Genomic DNA, 12,450 nt, shown 5'->3' with positions numbered 1-12,450 from the left:
CCAGGGGTGGAGGAACTCAGCAGGGCCTCAAGCTGCATGGAGGAGCCAAGGTAAGGTGTTCACCTGAAAAAGGAAAGACTTCCATTCTGAGACACTGCAGAAAAGACAGGCACTATTCCCTGATGCAGTAACCGTCTTGCTGTCACCCTGTGCTTGTTGGTTATCCAGTACCATCATTTCAGCAATAAACAAAATGGAAGCTCGTAGGTGTACCAGTGGCTTCAGGTCCATTTGAGAGAGGCAATAAAACACTGGCATATTTCACTGCTGACAGAAGAGGGAGGGAGGGGCAGAGAGGCCATGCCTACAGCTATGGAGGAGAGGAGCCAAGAACAGGAAGGATGCTGCCCTCTCACACCAGCTCTCCAAATAGTGACGACTTATATAACACACAGGTGCAATAATAATAATAATAATAATAATAATAATACATATTTGATCTCTGAAGAGCTCTGGCAGCCTGGTCGCGCAGGTTGTCTTAGCTCTAGCTTACAAACAGAAGAGCCATCAGCAGAGGCGCAATGACTTGCCCAGTGTCAGGGAGTGAAGAAGGGACTTTCTACCACCTCCCACAGACACGAGGCTCCTTGACCACTCCTTGCTCCTTGGACAGAAATAGAAAGCACTAGTGCCCGATGCCAATTTTCTAAAGAGATGCCTGCCACATTCTTAAAAAGTAAAGGATGAGACTGTCCTGGTGGTCCTGTGGAAAAATACACTGTAGACATTCAACACCAGAAGCCACCCTCCGACTATAAGTAATTTCTGACTCCAAACAGTAAAGACAACTTAGCTCTACAAGAACTGTGCACAGGGCCACCAGTGTCACCTGAAACTAAAAGCTGGAGTCAACAATGAAATGCAGAGAAATGGCTAGAACATCATGCTTACTGGATTTCCAAAAGTTTATTAGGACATGGCTAGAATCACTTTTTGTCTTTAAGAGAGTTCAAAAAAAAAAAAAGAAAGAAAGAAAGAAAGAAAGAAAGAAAGAGTTCCAGATAGCTTAAGTCAATAAGTCAACATTTCTTGACTGCCTATTATGCGCAAGATGCTACTGTAAGCACTTATGTCAGTCCTGCCGACAACCCTTGGATGAAGGTAATATTAATAACTTCATTTTACAGATAAAGAAGCTGAGGCTTGGAGGTAAGGAACTTGCCCAAAGTTACACAGGTAATATTAAAGCCAGGATTCAAACCCTGAGTCAACACCTTATTGGCAAAAGACAGCCCCTGTCCCCTCATCTGCCAAATAGGAATAATGAACTGAGAAACTAGAAAACTAAGAAAGCAGAACTTGAAAGAGGTAAGAAACAGGGAAGGGAAATTACTAGTGAGTAATGAAAACAACCTCTTATTCTTTTATAAAATTGAAAAAACTTTAGAAATAACGAGAAACTCTGCCCTTTTGAAATCCTTGGCCACCAGTTCAAAATGTCGCCTAAGCCTTGAAGAGGCTCCACTTTTCTCCTTATTTTTGGAGCTCTCAGTAAGAGCAAGAACCACATGTTCTTTCCGTGGTTTTTAAAGTAACTACATTTTGTTAATCCTCCTTTCATTTTGGAACAAAGAACACTGGAGTATTTTTTCTAACTTTAATGATTTTTCAGAACCGGGAAAAATGAAAAAGAAAATTGCTTGGAAACCATTGAACACCCAGAATAGGAAAGAAACTGAAAAGTTAGTAAGTAGATGAATTTTATAGGAAGCTATCACTAATGCATTTTATTGGTACTCTTGCTCTTGGGAACTTGGGTGCTTCTTTACTCTAGAGCTAATTCCAAACTGAACTAGTTTCTTTACAAACCACACAACACAAGTATTGAGGATCCCCTCAGATGGCAGGTTCCCAGCATGCAGGAAGAGAACTCCTTGGGTCAGGTAGCCCACAGACAGGAGACACTGGCATGAAATCTACACCCAACCCTGACCTCAGCCCGCAGGGCCTTCTGTAGCTGGAGTGAGGCAGCGACTGAGACAGCGAGGGATTCAGAGACCACCCCTCTAGGTGTCTGGAAGCACGTAGTGGGGTGGGGAATGCAAGTAAAAATGAGGCTGTGACGAACTTATCCTCCAAGAGGCGATCGCTGGAGAAGTGATGATGCCATAGAATCTCCTTGATTCAGACAGATTTCCTTTTGGATTTGGTTATTTGCTTTCACGGAGCAGCAGCTGACCGCCTAACACTAGCAACTCAAAGTAATACCCACCTCCCTCTCAATCATGCCGGCCTGTTGGCTGGTCATTGCTGAGCTTCAGAGCTCTATTCTTCCAGTGCTCATCTCTACCGGCAAACATATCATTGTTTACTTTTTTATTGTCTGCTTCCCCACACAGAAGCTCTGTAAGGCAGGGGCCTCATCAGTGGTGCTGTCTGCTGTCTTCCCCATGCTCAGGACGCTGCTGGCACACTATGGGCCTTCTGAGTTCAGCAAATGAAGCCACTGACAGCTTGATAAATACAAGTTAGAACTTTAAGGTGAGGAGACCAATCACTTAATAATCATTCTAGAATCTAAAAGCCCCTATGAATAAGTGGTCTCTGCTTTCAATTACCCCAGGAAGCTGCTACACACTGGTAGTACCTCTGGTTTGAATCTACTCCATGCTGTGGCATCTCTCAAGGGTCAGTTTGGTTTTGTGAAACAGCCAAAAGTTTAGAGTCAAAGTTGGTGAATAGGTGATCGTGCCCAATATATATGCTCGGTGAAAGGAAAACATGTCTATAAATTAACAAGCCTGATGGTCTTATTTGGCTGGTAAATGGTTCTGAAGGTAATTCAAAATGGTTTGAACTACAGCAAAATCGCTGGCTCAGTCTCTAGACTCTTGGGTGGCTACTTTATCAGGAACATAACTGAGCTGTGATTTTAAAAACTACCCAGGCTAGACAGATGCTGAGATGCCCCCAGAAACCTGACTTATGATAACGGCTTTGCCATTAAGTTGTCACTTTAACCTCTTAGGGCCTTAGCTTCCCTATAGGGGAAACAAGTGAACTATATAAACTTAAAGGTCCCGTCAATTCTAACATGCCATGATTCCATCCTTGTGAAGGTCTAGTTTGTCTCTGTACCAACCAGTCACAATCCACTTCACTTCACAGTTTGCATGCGTCTATAAGGCCCATAATATAATTTTTGCAGCAGATTCATTTCATATTTGCTTAGGCAAAAACTAAAATTAGTTTTCACTTCCTGAGCGCAGCAAGACAGTTAAGGGAGGCAACCCGGCAAAGGGCGCTTGCTCGTGCCTGTGCAGACTTCCGACTGCGTATCAGGGAACTAACCGTTCCCTCCTCAGACCTTCCCTCAACTGTTGCAAAAGCTGATAAACCTCCCTGCGTGACAAAGAAACACTGGCCCAGAGCGCCGATGGGGTCTTCGCCGCAGGACCCACGAGGGATGCGGCAGGCACTCACCCCACCCGGAGGGCCAGGGCGAGGACTAGCTGCGGCGCGTCGCCGGGGAGGCAGGGCGGCCGCCCGGCCCGCTCGCCGCCCCGGGACGGGGAAGCAAAGTCCGGGCAGCGGCCGCGACGCCCCTACTCCCTCACTCCCCGGCCCGCCGGCCCGATTCCTGTCCCGACCTTCGCCCGCCGCCGGCCCGGGACCTTGGGCGGGGAGAACGGGGGGAGCCGGAGGCACCTGCCTGCTGCTCCCCGGCCCCAGCCCTGGCCAGCGGGGACAGCGAAGGCACTCGGGCTAACCCCCCGGCCCACTCCCGCGGGTGCTGCGAGGCCTCGCGGGACCTGCCAGCCAGGGGGGTCCCAACTTCCTCCTCCCGGCCCCACCACCACGGGTCCCCGAAACGCCCGGCTCGGAGCCAGGCCAGCCGCGAGCGCGAACCCACCTCGGGGTCCGGGCGCCACCGCCGTTGCCAGGCTGCTCGGCTCCGGGGCCCCGCTCCGCCCCCTCCAGGGCCCGCCCCCTGCGGCCTCCCCGCCCCTGGCCACCGCCCGCCGCCCTCCTCCGCGCGCCGGTTGGTGGGGGCGCATCACGTGCCAGGGGCGGGGCGCCGGCCGAGCCTGGGGAGCAGCTCCGAGGGGCGGGGCTTTTCGCCCGGGAGGCTTCTGGGAAGCCCTCCTTGCCGGGTCCGGCGCGTGGAGGCAGCTGGGAGTTGTAGGTCTGAGTACGGTGCCGGGAATGGGCAGGACCAAGATGCTAGCGGCCACCACTGTTAAGGGAAGTTGGAGTGGGTGCCGAGCGGAGGCCGCTGGGAAGTGTAGTCCCAGAATTTTCTGCGTCTCACTGTTTTTCTCCAATAAAGGGGAAATCCAGAGGGAAAACTTCTCTAGATAAAACTTTAGCGGCTGTTACGAAATTGAGCTATTTTGGAGTTCACAGGGTTGGCTGCGTGAAGTTGAGATACTATAAGGGAATAAGAAATTTCACTGACGGTGGTGTCCTTCATGCTGTGCCAGCACCTTTCCAAGAACTCTCCTGAGACTTAGTGAAAGGAAGCATTTCAGGACAAAGTTCCTTCTACTTTTTTTGAGGTTTCGGGCATGCGATCATTAACTCAGTAAAAAGAGAGGAAAAGAAAAAATAGACAACTTCAGAAAGAGAATTCAATGTGTAATAAAAAATACTCATAGACTATCTGTAATATTCCTTGTGCTGCATTAAAATTATACATGAGCAATTCAGTTAATGATGGTAAACAGAATTACGTTAACATGAACTTTTTTCCTCTTATATTTGTTATTACTCCAGCATCTAAAAACAGCTGTTTACATGATACTAGTATACGTATGTGTGTAAATAATTGTATATCATATATACACACATACATATTAACCCTACTGAAGAGTCAAGACTTCTCATTTGAGTCACAAGGCCCTTGAGACCCCAACCTCACCTACTTTTCAGCCACTTCTCCCAAAGTGCCTCTTCTCTCCACTCCAAATTCTGGTCTAGTCACAGGGAACATCTTTCTATTCTCTGGATGCACCAGGTTCTTTCTTCCCTCAAGCCCCTTACACGAGTTGATCCTTTCTCCTGGATTAGCCAGACTCCTAGAAAGCCAGCAGAATAGCACTTGCTCCAGGCTAGGCAGAATTAGAAGCTTCCCCTCTCTCCTAGAGCCCTTCTCAGAGCACTGATGTCATCATTTGCTTACGTCTGCCCTATCAACTCCCTTCCCCAGACTGTGAACTTCTTTGAATCATATTCACTTTTGTACCGAATTTCAAAGAGTGCTCAGTAAATTCTTCTTGATTGTATGCATGGTGTGCCACTGAGGCTCCCTGATGGGCCACTGAAAAACTAGATTCCTGAATCTGTGGGTCTTAGAGCAGAGGAAGAGAGGGACCTGTGGTTGGACAGAGGGAGGGCAGTGGCTGGATGGGAGACCTTGCATACAGTAGGCACTGTGTTCAAGGATGAGGCTGTAAATGGGGGGGTGTGTGACAGGATACAGAACAGGGACACTCGTCATCCTAAGGAGGTAGTTACTGAAGGTTTCTCCACCACCTCCAACCTAGGTCCAGCCCTGGCCCGGCCCCAGCTCCAGAAGGAGGCAACCCAAGCAGGGAAGGCCAGTAGGGAAGACCAGTCTCTGGTCTGTGACATGGAGACAGAGACTTCTGCCCTGCCTGCCTCGCAGCGTAGGTATGGGGATCCAGTAGGGAAGAGAAATGAAAGCACTTTGAACACTGTAAAGGCTGAACCCTACAGAAGACTTCCCACCCTGCCCTTAGCAAGGTGGCGGTGTTCTTGATCAAGTCAGCCCTCCCTCAGGCTGGGGCTGCCATTCATGGTTCAAAGTATATGTGTGAGTGTCTGTTGGGGGTTCTTCAGGCTTCCTTGTGTCTTACACACACACACACACACACACACACACACACACACACACACACAAATGAGGGCTCCTGCACAAGAGGGAGGAGGCAGCAGGAGACGTGACATAAGGCTGCTTCTCCGATAACCTTTCTGGGTGGGACATCCTGCCCCCATCCCCATCACAGTCTGCCTGCTTTTGCTAAGGCAGACAGAAGGTGCCTACTTTCTGGGGCTCCATCCGGTTTTCCCAAGTTGCAGGGAGTAAAGCAGGCAGAACCAGGAGGGGCCTATACCCTTGGCCTGGCTAGGTGTCCCCTCAGCCCCACCCCCAGCCTTCCGGGGCAGAAGCAGCCCTGAGAAAGGAAGTGGCCCGGACCCTACTTCTCTCCCTTAGCACTCACTACAAGGGCCCTGGCGCTGGTGCTCTGACCCCCGGTCCCCGCCCCTGCCTCGGCTTGATGCAGGCTGGAGACTGCCACCACCTGGTCGCGCCAGGCTCGCTCTGTTATACCTGGAGTGGAGGAAGGTGGACAAAAGGGAAGAGCATCCTTCTAAAGGAGAAAGCTGAAGACAGAAGTGGTTGGAAATGAAAACTTAAAAAAAATGTTTTTTTGTATTTTTTAATGGAGGTACTGGGGATTGAACCCAGGACCTCATGCATGTTATGCATGTGCTCTACCACTGAGCTCTACTCTTCCCCCAAAACTTTTCAATGTAGCTGCAGGGCACTGGGCAGAAAGTGCCTGGAGTCAGGAAACCTGGACTCCAGTTCCAGCAATTCTATAGACAAGCCGTTAGCCTTGGGAAGGTCACTTCACGTCTCTGGTTATTAGCTGCTTCCTGTGAAAAAAGGAGTCAAGTGCTGCTTCCCAGGGTCACTGTGTCCTAATACAGCAAAGAGAGAGGCAAGTGTGGTGTACAGTGTGTCAAGGGAGCAGTGCTCCCGAGCTGCCAGGTGGGCTGATGGGAAGAGAGGTGGGAGAGGGCGGGCATAAGCCCCTGAGCATTGGCACGAAGCCACTGGACTCAAATTCTAGCTCTTCCATTTGCTAGGTGTGTGACTTGGGGCAAGAATATCTCTTTGAACCTGGATTTCCTCATCTATGAAATGGGGATATTAATACCTGCTTCATAAGCTTGTTGTGCAAAATAAACACATGAGTGCCCAAGACTAACTTCTGCTTCTAAAAGAACCTCCAAGTCCTTTTGCCTCCCTCCTCCCCACCCGGGCCCTTTGTTTAAAACGTAGCCTCAGCAGATTGGTACATCCACTTCGGTCTGGCAGCGATTTATAAAGTTAAATGTGCACACAATCAAGCAATACCACGCCTAGGTATTTATCCAAGACACATACAAACTCATGTTTATAAAAGCCTTGTATTCAAATATTCATAGTAGCCTTTTAAAAATAACAGTCAAAAAGATAAGAAATCTCAAATTCCCATCAACCAGTGAATGGTTAAACAGTGATATGTCCATATGATGGAATACTACTCAGAAATAAAAAGGAAGAACCACTGATATGTGGTACAACATGAATGGCTGTCAAAAATATTATGCTAAATAGAATAAATAATATGCAGAATGTTATATACTGTATGATTATATTACATTTGGGTAAAGGAAAAACTTTAGTGACAGAAAGCAGATTTATGTTGACTGGGGCCAGAGGTGTGGGAAGGGGACTGACTGCCAGGGAGCAAAGAAGGATGTTTTGGGGGTGATGGAAATGTTCTCTGTTTTGACTGTGATGGTGATTATGTGACTATACAATTGCCCAAACTCATTAAACTCTAAGCATGAACTAGGTGAATTTCATTATAGAGAAATCATACTTCAATAAAGTTGAGGTTAAAGGGGGTGGGGGAGTGGCTTCAGCTCCGGGCCCTGAGGCTGCCCACAATTGCTCATCTCTCTGCTTGGTTGGTTGGTTGGTTGCTTTTAAGAGGCCCAGGGTCCTGAAGGGGAGAGGGCGGTGAAGTTTGCCCTACACATACCAAGGGTGTGCTACAAGACAAAAACTTGGGTGGGGCCAGGAAAGAGCCCTCCCTGGGAGAAGATGGTGGCCCAGCTCCATCGGGGTGGGGCCAGGAGTGCTTACCTGGATGGAGGAGACCTGGGAGCTGAGTCTGGACAGAAAGAGCATGACACGGGCCCCAGGGACAAGAAATTTCCCCCACCTTCTTTCTGGGAATTGCCAGTGACCTGTGGCACACACAGAGGGACTCCAGAATCCTGTGGGGGTCAACCTGTATCCTGAGCTCACATGCAGACGGGGGTGCTCTTTCTCATGTTTTCCTTCCAGTTTCTTGTGGAACTCAGTGTTGAGTGGGGGCCTCCTTGGAGAGGCCCCGTGGGTCAGCAGGGTCTATTTTCCCAGGTGCTAGGTGGAAGTTTGAGCCAAGGAATGGGACATGAAAACACTTAACACACAGAGAGAAACCCAGGTTTTTTTGTCCCAGGGCCTCTTGGACACCAAGGCCAGAAACGCAGGGATTATTGTTATGACATCACAAAGTTTCCAAGGGCCAGCCCTGTTTGTCTCCTTCATCCTTAGGCAAATAGAGGGTGTTCAGGATGGCTTTGAGGTTTCATCCACAGGCATCCTGGTGAGAAAATTGCCCCAGGCCCCAGTCAGATCCCACATCAAAACAAAGCCACTTGGAGGAAAGGCCAACTTCCAAGATACCCTCCCTCTGCCCCCAATGATGAGTTTTATTTCAAAATCTCAGTGTCGTACGCTAAAAATTTTTTGAGGAAGTAAGCCCCATGAGGAACTATTTTATGATACATTCAAGTGCGTTTTATTCAAAACAGATTTTTAAAAAGCACTTTATCTTTTCATTTGAAAGGGCTGGCCTGATTCATGCTGAGGTGAATAGCATGCTACTTTCCAAACACTGAAGGGTTTGGAGACCCAAGATTAAAATTGAACGAGAATATATGAGGAAGGGAGAAATGAAAGAGGGAAAACATGAATGTCAGCAAATATTTCCTGAACCCGAATGAAATTCTGTTATTTATGATGAACTCATGGAGAAGAATAAAATACTTAGGAATAGACTTAACCAAGGAAGTGAGAGACTTGTACACTGAAAACTATAAAACGTTGCTGAAAAAATTAAGGACACACATAAATGGGAAGACATCTGTGTTCATGGATTCAAAGATTTAATATGGTTAAGTTATCAGTAGCAATCTACAGATTTAATGCACTCTCTATCAAAATCCCAATGGCATTGTTTGCAGAAATAGAAAAATCAGTCCTAAAATTCATGCGTAATTTCAAGGGACCTCTGAACAATCTTGAAAAAGTTGAACAAAGTTGGAGGTCTCATACCGCTTGGCTCCAAAATATACTACAAAGCCACAGTAGTCAAAACACTGTGGTACTGGCAAGGGCTGGAATAGAAAGCCCAGGAATAAATCTTCACATATAGGATCGAATGATTATTAACAAGGGTGTCAAGACCATTCAGTGGGGAAAAGGATAATCTTTTCAATAAATAGTGCAGGGGAAACTGGATCAAATGTTACAGTGAAAACTATAAAACTCCTAGAAGAAAGCAGGGGGAAATCTTGACATTGGGTTTAGCAATGATTTCTTAGACAGGAAACCAAAAGCACAGGCAAAAGTGAAAATAGATAAATTAGACTACATCAAACTTTAAAACATCTGTGAATCAAAGGACACAATTAACAGAGTGAAAGGCAACCTGTGGAATGGGAGAGAGTATCTGCAAATTGCATATCTGGTGAAGGATTAATATCCTGAGTGTATAAAGGATTCCTACAACTCAACAAGAGAAAAATCAAATAACCCAATAGAAAAATGGGCAAAGGACTTGAACTGACATTTCTCCAAGAAGACATACAACGGCCAATAAGCAAAGGAAAAAAATGTACAACATCACTAATCATGAAGGAAATGCAAGTCAAAACCTCAGTGAGGTACCACGTCACACCCTCTAGGCTGTCTACTATCAAAAACGAACAAACAAACAAACAAAACCCCAGACAATAACTAGTGCTGGCAAGGATGCAGAGAAGTGGAACCCTTGTGCACTGTCCATGAGAATGTAAAGTGGTGTATGGAAAAGTGTATGATGGCTCCTCAAAATAATTAAACATAGAATTGCCATATGATCCAGCAATTCCACTTCTGGGTACCTACCCAAAAGAATTGAAAGAAGAGTTACAAAGAGATTTTTATACATCCATGTGATAGCAACATTATTCACAATAGCCAGAAGGTGGAAGCAACTCAAGTGCCCATCCATGAATGAATGGACAAACAAAATGTGGTCTACATCCACAATGGAATATTATTCAGCCTTAAAAAGGAAGGAAATTCTGACACTTGCTACAACATTATGCTAAGTGAAATAGGTCAGGCACAGAAGGAGAAGTATTGTATGATTCCGTTTATGTGAGGTCTCTAGTCCAGTTCATAAACACAGAGCCCAGTGGTGATCACCAGGAGCTGGGAGGAAGGGGACAGGGAGTTATTGCTTAACAGGGACAGAGTTTCAGTTTCTCAGGATGACAAGAGTTCTGGAGACTGGTTGCACAGCAATGTGAATGCACTTAACGTCACTAAACTGTATACTTACCAATGGTTAAAATGGTAAATTTGATGCTTATGTATATTATGCCATGATTTTTAAAAGAAGATTCATTAAGTCTCCACAGGAGCCTGAGCTAAGGGGACCAAAAACCTAGACTGGCGGATAAGGCCCTCCGTGGTCCATCTCAGATGTGATTGTACACCGCCACTGCCAGCTGCCACCCAGGACAGGAGGGCCTGTGTCCTGCTTTAGAAATAAAGCCTCCCACAGGAAGCCAGAATTAACCAAGCGCCCCTGTCCCAGGCGACGGGAAGGATGAGGGGAGCAAGAACACAGGTCCTTCCCAAAATAAACACTGCCACCTCTTTGTATCACTGCCAAAAACTCATGTGAGCTGTGAAGGGAGATCCTTTCCCAGAGTGTCTTCCTAGACCCTTCCAATCCAATCAGGATCAAAAACACCACCAGGAAGGCTGGGGTGTGTAGGGGAGCAAGATGCGATGGGCTTGCCTAGAAGCCACCTCCTAAGGATCACACCCATCAGGGGTGGGGAGCTGGGGGAAGTTCTTTGGAAAGTGCCCCAGAGACAGTCCCAGGAAGGCGCTCCTTCTCCAGTCTTCACTTTAAAGAGGTCATTGACCAATGTGGGGGCATGTGCACTGCCCAAAGGAACCTGTTAACCCTATTATTATTCAAGTGGGGGGCCTCCAGGGGCAGCTATTTCTGAGCAGGATGGAGCCTCCACCACCTCAGCCCTACCCCTTCCCCGCTCGGACCCCTAGAGGGTAAAATACGTGGTGTTTCTAGTGGCAGTGTTTCTAGGGACAGCTGCAGACCACCCGCCTGCCCTTCCTCACACCATGGGGCTCAGTGGGAACAGAGCCGAACTGCTGGGGCAGGGCAGCGCTGGCAACTTCTCAGACTGCTAGCAGAGCCTCAGGAAAGCCCCGGCCTCAGTGCTGCGCGTGGGAACCTGCTCGGGCTAAGCTCCTCCTCCCAAATCCTGGCGCTGCCCTAACACAGAACTTTGCGCATGTGTGCTATCTTTGACCCTTTGTTAGGATAGGCTTTATACACAATAAAATTCACCCAAGTAAAATGTACAATCCAGTGGTTTTTAGTATAGTCACCGAGCTGTCCAACCACCACCATGATCCATACATTCATATACTCCAGAATATTTCATCAGCCCCCAAAGAATCCCCATACCCATAAGCAGTCACCCCCATTTCTCCCTCCCCACTGTCCCCTGAAAACTACCAATTTTCTTTCTCCATAAATTTGCCTGTTCTAGACATTTCATATAAATGAAATCATACAATATGTGACCTTTTGTGTCCGTCTTCTTTCACCTAGTATAATGTTTTTAAGATTCATCCGTGTTGTAACATACATCCATACTTCATTACTTTTTTTTAATTGAAGCATAGTTGATTTACAATAATATATTAGTTTCAGGTACGTACTTCATTTCTTTTAATGGCTAAATAATATACCATTGTATGTATATACTTCCCACATTTTGTTTATCCATTCATCCATTTGTGGACATTTCGCTTGTTTCCACCTTTTGTTTCTTATGAATAATTCACTGCTATGAATATGCAGGTACAATATTTTGCATGGACCTGTTTTCATTTCTATTGGATATACACCTATGATTGGAATTGTTGGGTCATATGGTAACTCTGTTAACATTTAGAAAAACTCCCAGAATGTTTCCCAAAGTGGCTGCACCATTTTACATCCCCACAAGCAATTCATCAGAGTTCCAACGTCTCCAAATCCTCACCAACCCTTGTTACCATCCATCCTTTTAATTCTACCCAGCCATAAGGTATTCCTTTCAGGAGGGAAGTATATACAATATATTTTTTGACTTATGGAATTGTTCAGCCATTGAGTTACATTCTTAAATTCAACACTATCTCAATAAACAGGCATTGAGCACTTGGATGTTCTAGACACAGTAGCAGGTGCTAAAGGGGAGACAGGATTAAGATACAGCCGAGATTGGCAAGAGGTGACAGCTTGAGCAGGAGGTCAAGAACTTAAACAATCACCTCTGATGTTTCTTCATTCAAATTGCGGGCCAGGA

The 12,450-nt window shown here is 46.7% G+C and overlaps 1 protein-coding gene across 2 annotated transcripts in view; it reads right to left on the bottom strand.

Annotated features, from left to right (window-relative positions):
• The window catches only part of MTM1 (myotubularin 1), a 95,165-nt gene extending 91,242 nt beyond the window's left edge, over positions 1–3,923 (bottom strand). For both annotated transcript variants that reach the window (XM_072956120.1, XM_072956121.1), the window contains exon 1: positions 3,854–3,923. The gene's annotated coding sequence lies outside the window, so the exon portion shown is untranslated. The remainder of the gene's footprint in view (positions 1–3,853) is intronic.
• Positions 3,924–12,450: the final 8,527 nt, after the last annotated feature.

The sequence above is a fragment of the Vicugna pacos genome, chromosome X, assembly GCF_048564905.1.
Source record: "Vicugna pacos chromosome X, VicPac4, whole genome shotgun sequence".
Classification (NCBI taxonomy): Eukaryota; Metazoa; Chordata; class Mammalia; order Artiodactyla; family Camelidae; genus Vicugna; species Vicugna pacos.
Note: the sequence above shows the minus strand (reverse complement) of the source record. Positions and strands in the feature narration are given on the sequence as shown.